At 50.7% G+C, this 7278-nt stretch overlaps 1 protein-coding gene across 1 annotated transcript in view; it reads right to left on the reverse strand.

The window, feature by feature from the left end:
• The window catches only part of PALD1 (phosphatase domain containing, paladin 1), an 85951-nt gene extending 78864 nt beyond the window's left edge, over positions 1-7087 (reverse strand). Inside the window, exon 1 of the mRNA XM_023509606.1 lies at positions 7058-7087. The gene's annotated coding sequence lies outside the window, so the exon portion shown is untranslated. The remainder of the gene's footprint in view (positions 1-7057) is intronic.
• Positions 7088-7278: the final 191 nt, after the last annotated feature.

Raw genomic sequence — 7278 nt, forward strand, 5'->3', positions numbered from 1 at the left:
CTGTAGTCCCAGCTACTTGGGAGGCTGAGGCAGGAGACTCGCTTGAGCCCAGGAGTTGGAGGTTGCTGTGAGCGTGATGCCATGGCACTCTACCCAAGGGGATAGCTTGAGGCTCCGTCTCAAAAAAAAATAATAAAATAAAATGATATTGCTAAGATGTTCTATCTTGCTCATAATCTCATTTCAAAAATACAGTATTTTGCGGGGCAAAGTGGCTTACATCTGTAATTCTAGCACTCTGTGGACCAGCCTGAGCAAAAGCAAAACCTGTCTCTACTAAAAACAGAAAAATTAGCCAGGCATTGTGGCAGGCACCTATAGTCCCAACTACTGGGGAAGCCAAGGCAAGAGGATTAGTTGAACCTAGGAGTTGAGGGTGCTGTGAGCTATGATACCACAGCACTCTACTAAGGGTGACACAGTGAGACACTGTCTCAAAAAAAAAAAAAATGGTATTAGCCAGGCTCATTTCTGTAATCCCAGAGTTTTGGAAGGCCAAGGCAGGAGGATCGCTTGAGGCCAGGAATTTGAAATCAGCCTAGATAACACGGCAAGACCCCATCTCTACAAAAAATTTAAAAATTGGCCAAGCATGATGGCATGCACCTGTAGTCCTAGCTAGTTGGGAGGCTGAGGCAGGAAGATAACTTGAGCCTAGGACAGAGGTTCTCAACCTATGGGTCACAACCTACAGGAATTGTATTAAAGGGCCGCAGCATTAGGAAGGTTGAGAACCACTGGCCTAGGAGTTCAAAGCTGCAGTGAGCTATGATTGCACCTTTGCTCTCTAGCCTGGGCAACAGAGTAAGGCCTTGTGTCTAAATTAATTAATTAGTTAATTCAAAATAAATTTTTAAAATACAGTGTTTTTGTAAACTGTTGTCCTGATAGTAGGACAATTCATTAACTTTGCATCAAAAGGCAATTCTTTAAATAACAGTACTAAAAATGAGACTCGTTCCACATTCTTATAAATATGAAGCTCAGCCAGTGCTTAGAATTTTTTTTTTTTTTTTGAGACAAGAGCCTCAAGCTGTCCCCCTGGGTAGAGTGCTATGGCATCACAGCTCACAGCAACCTCCAACTCCTGGGCTCAAGCGAGTCTCCTGCCTCAGCTTCCCAAGTAGATGGGACCACAGGCGCCCCGCCACAATGCTTGGCTATTTTTTTGGTTGCAGCCATCATTGTTTGGCGGGCCTGGGCTGGATTCGAACCCACCACCTTAAGTGTGTGTGGCTGGTGCCTTAGCCACTTGAGCCACAGGCACCGAGCCACAGTTTTTTAAATTTTGTACTTTCCATGTGTGCATATTGTATACTTTTGGAAGATGTGCTTAATAATGCTAGGTGTGATTTTTCCAGAGGTTGACAACATTGCTTGCAATAGATTTTGTTCAGAAGAATGGAGAATTACACTAAAACTTCAGAAGTATTTTCCCATAAAAAAAAAAGTTACATAAGTTTTGTTTGCTATTTTAATTTTGGTTGTGTCCTTGAATGTTAATGCATTTTGTATAAAAAATACATTGTAATCATTATAATCATATAGCTGTACTGAATCACACAGTATTAAGTATTAGGACATGATTTAATGATATCAAACAAGTTAACCCATTTTCGTCACTTTTTTTCCAAAAACTACTACCAGATGCTGATTGATATACAGTGTGATTTCTATAACCTGCTCAGTTACAGAAACTGGTGCTCAGTTGTGGAATGTATTGTACCTTTTAACACTTAATGTGTATATCCCATGTAACAGAAAAGGCAACGATATAATACCAATCCTAAAGCGTAAAAAGCGGAGGGAGACATGCCCATCAGCCACTGTGAATTGGAGTAGGGGTTAGGAGGGGAGTAGGAAGGGGTTAACTATCTGAGGTTCTCCAGTTCCAGGAAAAGGAAACGGGAAGGAGAAGTTTCCTCTGTGCTTCTCAACAGAATCTTCAAATGCATCCCAGTGTCCCTGTCCTCTACTGGGGAAAGCCCACAGGTCAGCAGAGCCTACAGAAAGGAAGGCCTGGGCTGAGCAGGATGCAAAACTGGCAAGGCCCAGGTCACACAGGGACACCCCACACACACATACCCAGCCTCTTGGCAGCTTGTCGGGGCACCCACAGTCCTCCCAGCACCACACCCTTCCTCTGCCTGGAACTTCCGAAAGCCTCAGCTCCCTGGGACACGCCTAGTTCCCAAAGCCCCAGACACTCCCTACTGCCTGCCATGGGCATCCAGGTGACACTAGGCACCTCACTAGTGCCCCAGCTGCAGCGCAGGCAGGGCCCCTCTTTAGCACTAAAGCCAGTCCACATACCAGTTACAGGAACCATCTAAAACACCTCCTGAAGACTATCACACTTCCGGCCTGCTGCTCTTTGTGCTGGGCAAGCCTTCCCCCACGCCTTGCAAACTCCTAACCATTGTCTGAAGCCCACATGAAGTGTCACACATGCTCCCAGGCCAACTTCTTCCAGCTCCAACCACAGCTGGCAGACTCCCATCCTGGCAACAATAGGCTATGGCCTATGGTGTAGTACATCTCGCTCACCTCCTGACAAGGACTGAGTCTACTCTACCTTTGGATCCCTGCACCCCAGACTGAGCCCAGAACCAAGAAAGTCCAGAAACCCAAATCAAGATACCATCCTGGTCCCTTCCCATCATGACATTGTGCAAGCACCCTGGCCTTTGCCGAGAGACTATCAGTGATGGTGATAACATCAGCACCTAACATGTAGGAGCCAGGAGCCAGACAGTACTCTGAGGGCTTTCCATACCTACCTCCTTCCATGCCAGTGACATACTTATCCGAGGTACCATCATTAACCCTGTTACACAAGGGAATGGAGGTACAAAGAAGTTAAGTTTGCTGCCCAGGGCCACACAGCCAGTGAGACGGAGGAAGAATTCAGACCCTGGTGCTCTCCTTCCAGAGCCTCATGTCAAGTCTGGGGCGGTGGTCAGAGGAGTGTGTTGGGACAAGCCCTGAGTGGAAGAGGAACTTAGAGATTATGGAGACCAGGGCTTCCTGACCTTCTATTTCCCTAGGTCCCAGCCAAAGCCTAGGAAGGCAAGCAGAGCCTCCTGCCGGACTGAGCCTGCTGCCCAGGCCCACCCTCATGCCTCATGCCAATTACAGGATAGTCACAGGAAATACACAGGCCTGTCTGCAAGCGCCTTGGCCTGATGCAGGGGAGGCACACGGTTGGGCTGCCCACTGGGAGGCAAGAGCCATGATTTGGGGTTATTCTTAGCAAACCACTGGCTCCCCTCCCAGAGGCCCAGCAGCCCAAGCTTCCATACACCCTGCCTGCCACTTCCTGGCTCTGTGTTTGGAAGGAGGGTGGGCAGCAAGTGAGGACAAAGCCCTCCAGCTTTCATATAAGAGGTGCCAGGGCCATGTGCCTGGCTACTGAGGAAGCTCCGGGGAGTCCTGGCCACAGGGGAAAGCTCATAATCAGAGTCCCACCCCCCCACCCCCGTGTTCACTGAGTGCCTACTTTGTGCCAGGCACTGGGCCACATGGGGCTTTTTTAATTTTTTTCTCCCATTTAACCCATACAACATACCCAGAGTGTGGGGGTTACTGGCCCCACTTTAAAGATGAGGAAACTAAGACATTAAGTAACTTGCCAAAGGTCACACAATGAGTTAGCGTCAAACTATATCTAGAATCTGCGCTGGATCCCAGTTACCAGAGTGGGCAGAGGAGATATGAACATAGCCAAAAGGTGGAGGACCCCTCCCCTATGCAAGTTCAGAGCATTGGCTCTTATGATCAACCCAACTGCATGTGTGTCCCATCTTGCTCCCCCAGGGATTGTCCCTTCCCTGACAAAACCCCACAAGTTTGGGTTCAGAAAGAGAATACCACAGCTAATGGCCAGGTGCAGTGGATCATGCCTATAATCCTAGCACTCTGGGAGGCCAAGGCAGATGGATTTCTTGAGCTCAGGAGTTAGAGACTAGCCTGAGCAAGAGCAAGACCTCATCTCTAAAAATAGCTTGGCGTTGTGGTGGGAGCCTATTCTCCCCTATACTCCAGAGGCTAAGGCAAGAGAATCACTTGAACCCAAAAGTTTGAGGTTACTGTGAGCTAGGACACTACAGCACTCCACTGAAGATGACAAAGTGAGACTCTGTCTCAAAAAAAAGAAAGAGAAAATGCCACAGCTAGATTCCTCCTCCATTCTGGCTGGAGCACCCCACCCAGGCCAAATGGCCTCATTTCAGGAAGCTTCTGGAGACTCAAGGAAGATAAAAGTGAAGGTTCAAGGAACTCTTGCTAGCACTTTTTTTTTTTTTTGAGACATAGTCTCACTCTGTCACCCTGGGTAAGTGCCATGGCATTATCATAGCTCACAGCAACCTCAAACTCCTGGGCTCAAGCGATCTTCTTGCCTCAGCCTCCCCAGTAACTGGCACTATAGGCACCTGCCATGATGCTCAGTTTTCTTCCCCCCTGTATTTTTAGTAGAGATGGGCTCTCATTCTTGCTCAGGCTAGTCTCCAACTCCTGGGAACTCAAGCAATCCATCCCCCTCAGCCTCCCAGAGTGCTAGGATTGCAGGCATCAGCCACTGTCACTGCACCCAGCCTCCTTCTGGCACTTAAGACACAAACCCAGCCTTGAAACTTAGGGAGTGGGGAGGTCAAATAACTCTCAGAGTAAAACAGAGGACACTGAGCCCTGTGGGATTCTCAAACCCCAAAGTAGGAGTCTAGAAATTAGCCACACCACAGAGCACCTGTACCACCACCACCCCCCAAACAGGACAACTTCTGGCACTGCTGCCACATGGGGAAATGATGATAACTGAGCAATGTACACCTCGGACTATATCTCAGTAGCCACTCCTGCCCAGGTCCTGCCCTCTATTGTCAGATGACTCTGGTAGACACATGAGTCTATATCTCTGGGTGCTCAGAGCCCACTCCCTATCTGCCCAGGTACTCAAGCCACTTATTTCCATGAGGCTTTCTTATGTCTGTGCATGTCAGTTCATAGCCTTGTCTGTGCTCTGGTGAGTCCAACTATATGACTGTCCACTGTCCATGTCTGCCTCCCGATTCAGATCCCAGCAACTATCTAAATCTGTCTATGTATATTTCTGCAGTCCACGCTGATATGTGCATGTGTGTCTTCCCCCACACATCTGTGTCCCTGCATGGCTTCCCACACACATGTCTGTGTCCTACGTTGCATGTTCACCTGTCTTCCTGTGCCTACCCTCAGGCATATCTGTCTCCAGTTCCTTTATCTCTCTGCCCACGCAGCTATAAACCTGAGAATCCATACATGTATGTCTCTGCCCATGCAGGCATCCCCTACCTGGGCCTGGGTGTCCCAGGTCTGTGTGTGCCAACTGAGGCATGTGTTCATCAGAGTTGTCACAGTGCCAGCCAAGGGCTCTGGGGTGAACTCAGCAACTCCCACTCTCAGAATTGTACCCAAGGCCATGGGACAAGCACACTGCCACCTCCACAAAGTATTCCAGAAAAAGAGAAACCTGTCAGGGACAATGGGACAGAGGTAGAGCCCGAGATACTGCATGGAAGTGAGGTCAGAGCTCCCCCAGGTACCACCTACCTTGTCAAGACACCCTGGGCCCTACCCTGCCTACCCCAACCCTACCTCAGATCCGTCTGAACTCACAGGAAACCGTCTGGCCCACTGCCTCCCTGCCTCCACCCTACCCCAGTGATGGAGGCTCTTCAGAAAGGAAGTGAGGACTTCCTCCCACTTGCCTCTGAACCTCCTACAAGGCTGGCTCTAAACCCCAAACCTCAGGAGACACAGGGCAGTTAGGAGAGTTTTGCACTCACCTAACACAAGAAACCAAATGGGTTTCTTCAGAAATCTACCAGCAGGGAAAAATACCAAAAAACATGGGCGTGAGGTGGGAGCCATATAAAGAGGCACACACTTCCTCAGCCCTCCTACTGCTCCCTGCCCTTGGAAGTGGTGAGAGGTCCTGTTTACTAGCAGGGTAATAGGGTGGATGGGTAGGAAGCTAAAACATTTAAACACATTTGCCTGGTTGCATGAGAACTGGATCCCAGCTCCCTCAGTGATCTCACTGCTCACTTTTCTCACGTAGCAATTAATTGTGTGTAGTTTCCTAGCATTTACACTACCGCTAGTCCAGGATTAATTCTGTGAAGCTTCTTAGCGTTTACACTGCCACCAGTCTATCAAAACCCTGTATCAGCAAACTTTCTGCCTGTTTATGTTCTGTCTTCTTCTGAAGGGCTGAACCTTCGGAGAACAGAATCCTCCCACCTCCACGCCCTCCCAGGGCATGCTCCCGTGCCTGGCATTTGGGCGGTGCTCAGCGGATTCAGACTGCTCTCCCCAGACGCCAGAATTGGTGCCTGGACCTCTGGGTGGGAGAGCAGAGATGCCCAGAAGCTTCCTGAGGCAATGAAGCTTTTTTCCATCTCTGACTCCGCCAGAGGCAAAAACAGGCTCCAACCATCCTGGCCACCTTAAGGAGCTGGTGTAGCTGCCATACCCACACTCATTCTGACAGATCACTTCAGGAAAACTCTCTGAAATTAAAAAATGGACTCTCCTCGGAGACCCAGGCCTTACAGAGGAAGAGGGCCAGAATGGGCCAAGAATCAAAGCCTGTGTCCACTGGGACCTCTGGACTCTTCCCCTGCCTCAAGTCCCGTAGAATTGGGTCTGGGGAATCCCATCTCTGGGTCACGAGTAAGCTTCCCTTCCCCCACCTTCGCCGGAAGCCTGGCCCCTGGGCTATGTGCCCAGGCCGGGTAATGAAAAGTAGAGGTGCCACCAGCCCATGCCTACCCGGGACCGCGGAGGTAGCCCAGAATTCGACATACAAAACCACCCAGTACCGCTCGCTGTCTAGTTAGTGAGGTCCCGCTTGCCTTCCAGGCACCAATTCTGAGCGGGTGCGTGCTGGGAGCCCAGGACCCTCTCCCCTCCGGGAAAAGGAAGCGAGTGTCTAGAGCCCCCGTACGCTGGTGGACGCACGGGGTCTCCAGGATTTGCCCTCCCCTCGCCAGCCCGGGTCCCGATGTGTGGGTACCTGCCAGCCGGCAGCTCCAGAGGGCATTCGTGCTCCGGCGGCCAGCGCGCTGCGCCCGGACTGCGGGCGCGGAGTCAGGCAGCAGCCGGGCGCGCGGGGCGCGAGCTCCCACTCGCTCCTCCCAACTTCCCCAGCCCATCCGCGGGCAGAGGCGGCTCCGGAGGTGGGCAGGCCGGGCGGGCGAGGCGAGGCGAGGCCACCAGAAAGGGAGCGCTCTCTCC

Source organism: Otolemur garnettii, unplaced genomic scaffold, assembly GCF_000181295.1.
Source record: "Otolemur garnettii isolate 467f Iridium unplaced genomic scaffold, OtoGar3 scaffold00008, whole genome shotgun sequence".
Taxonomy (NCBI): Eukaryota; Metazoa; Chordata; class Mammalia; order Primates; family Galagidae; genus Otolemur; species Otolemur garnettii.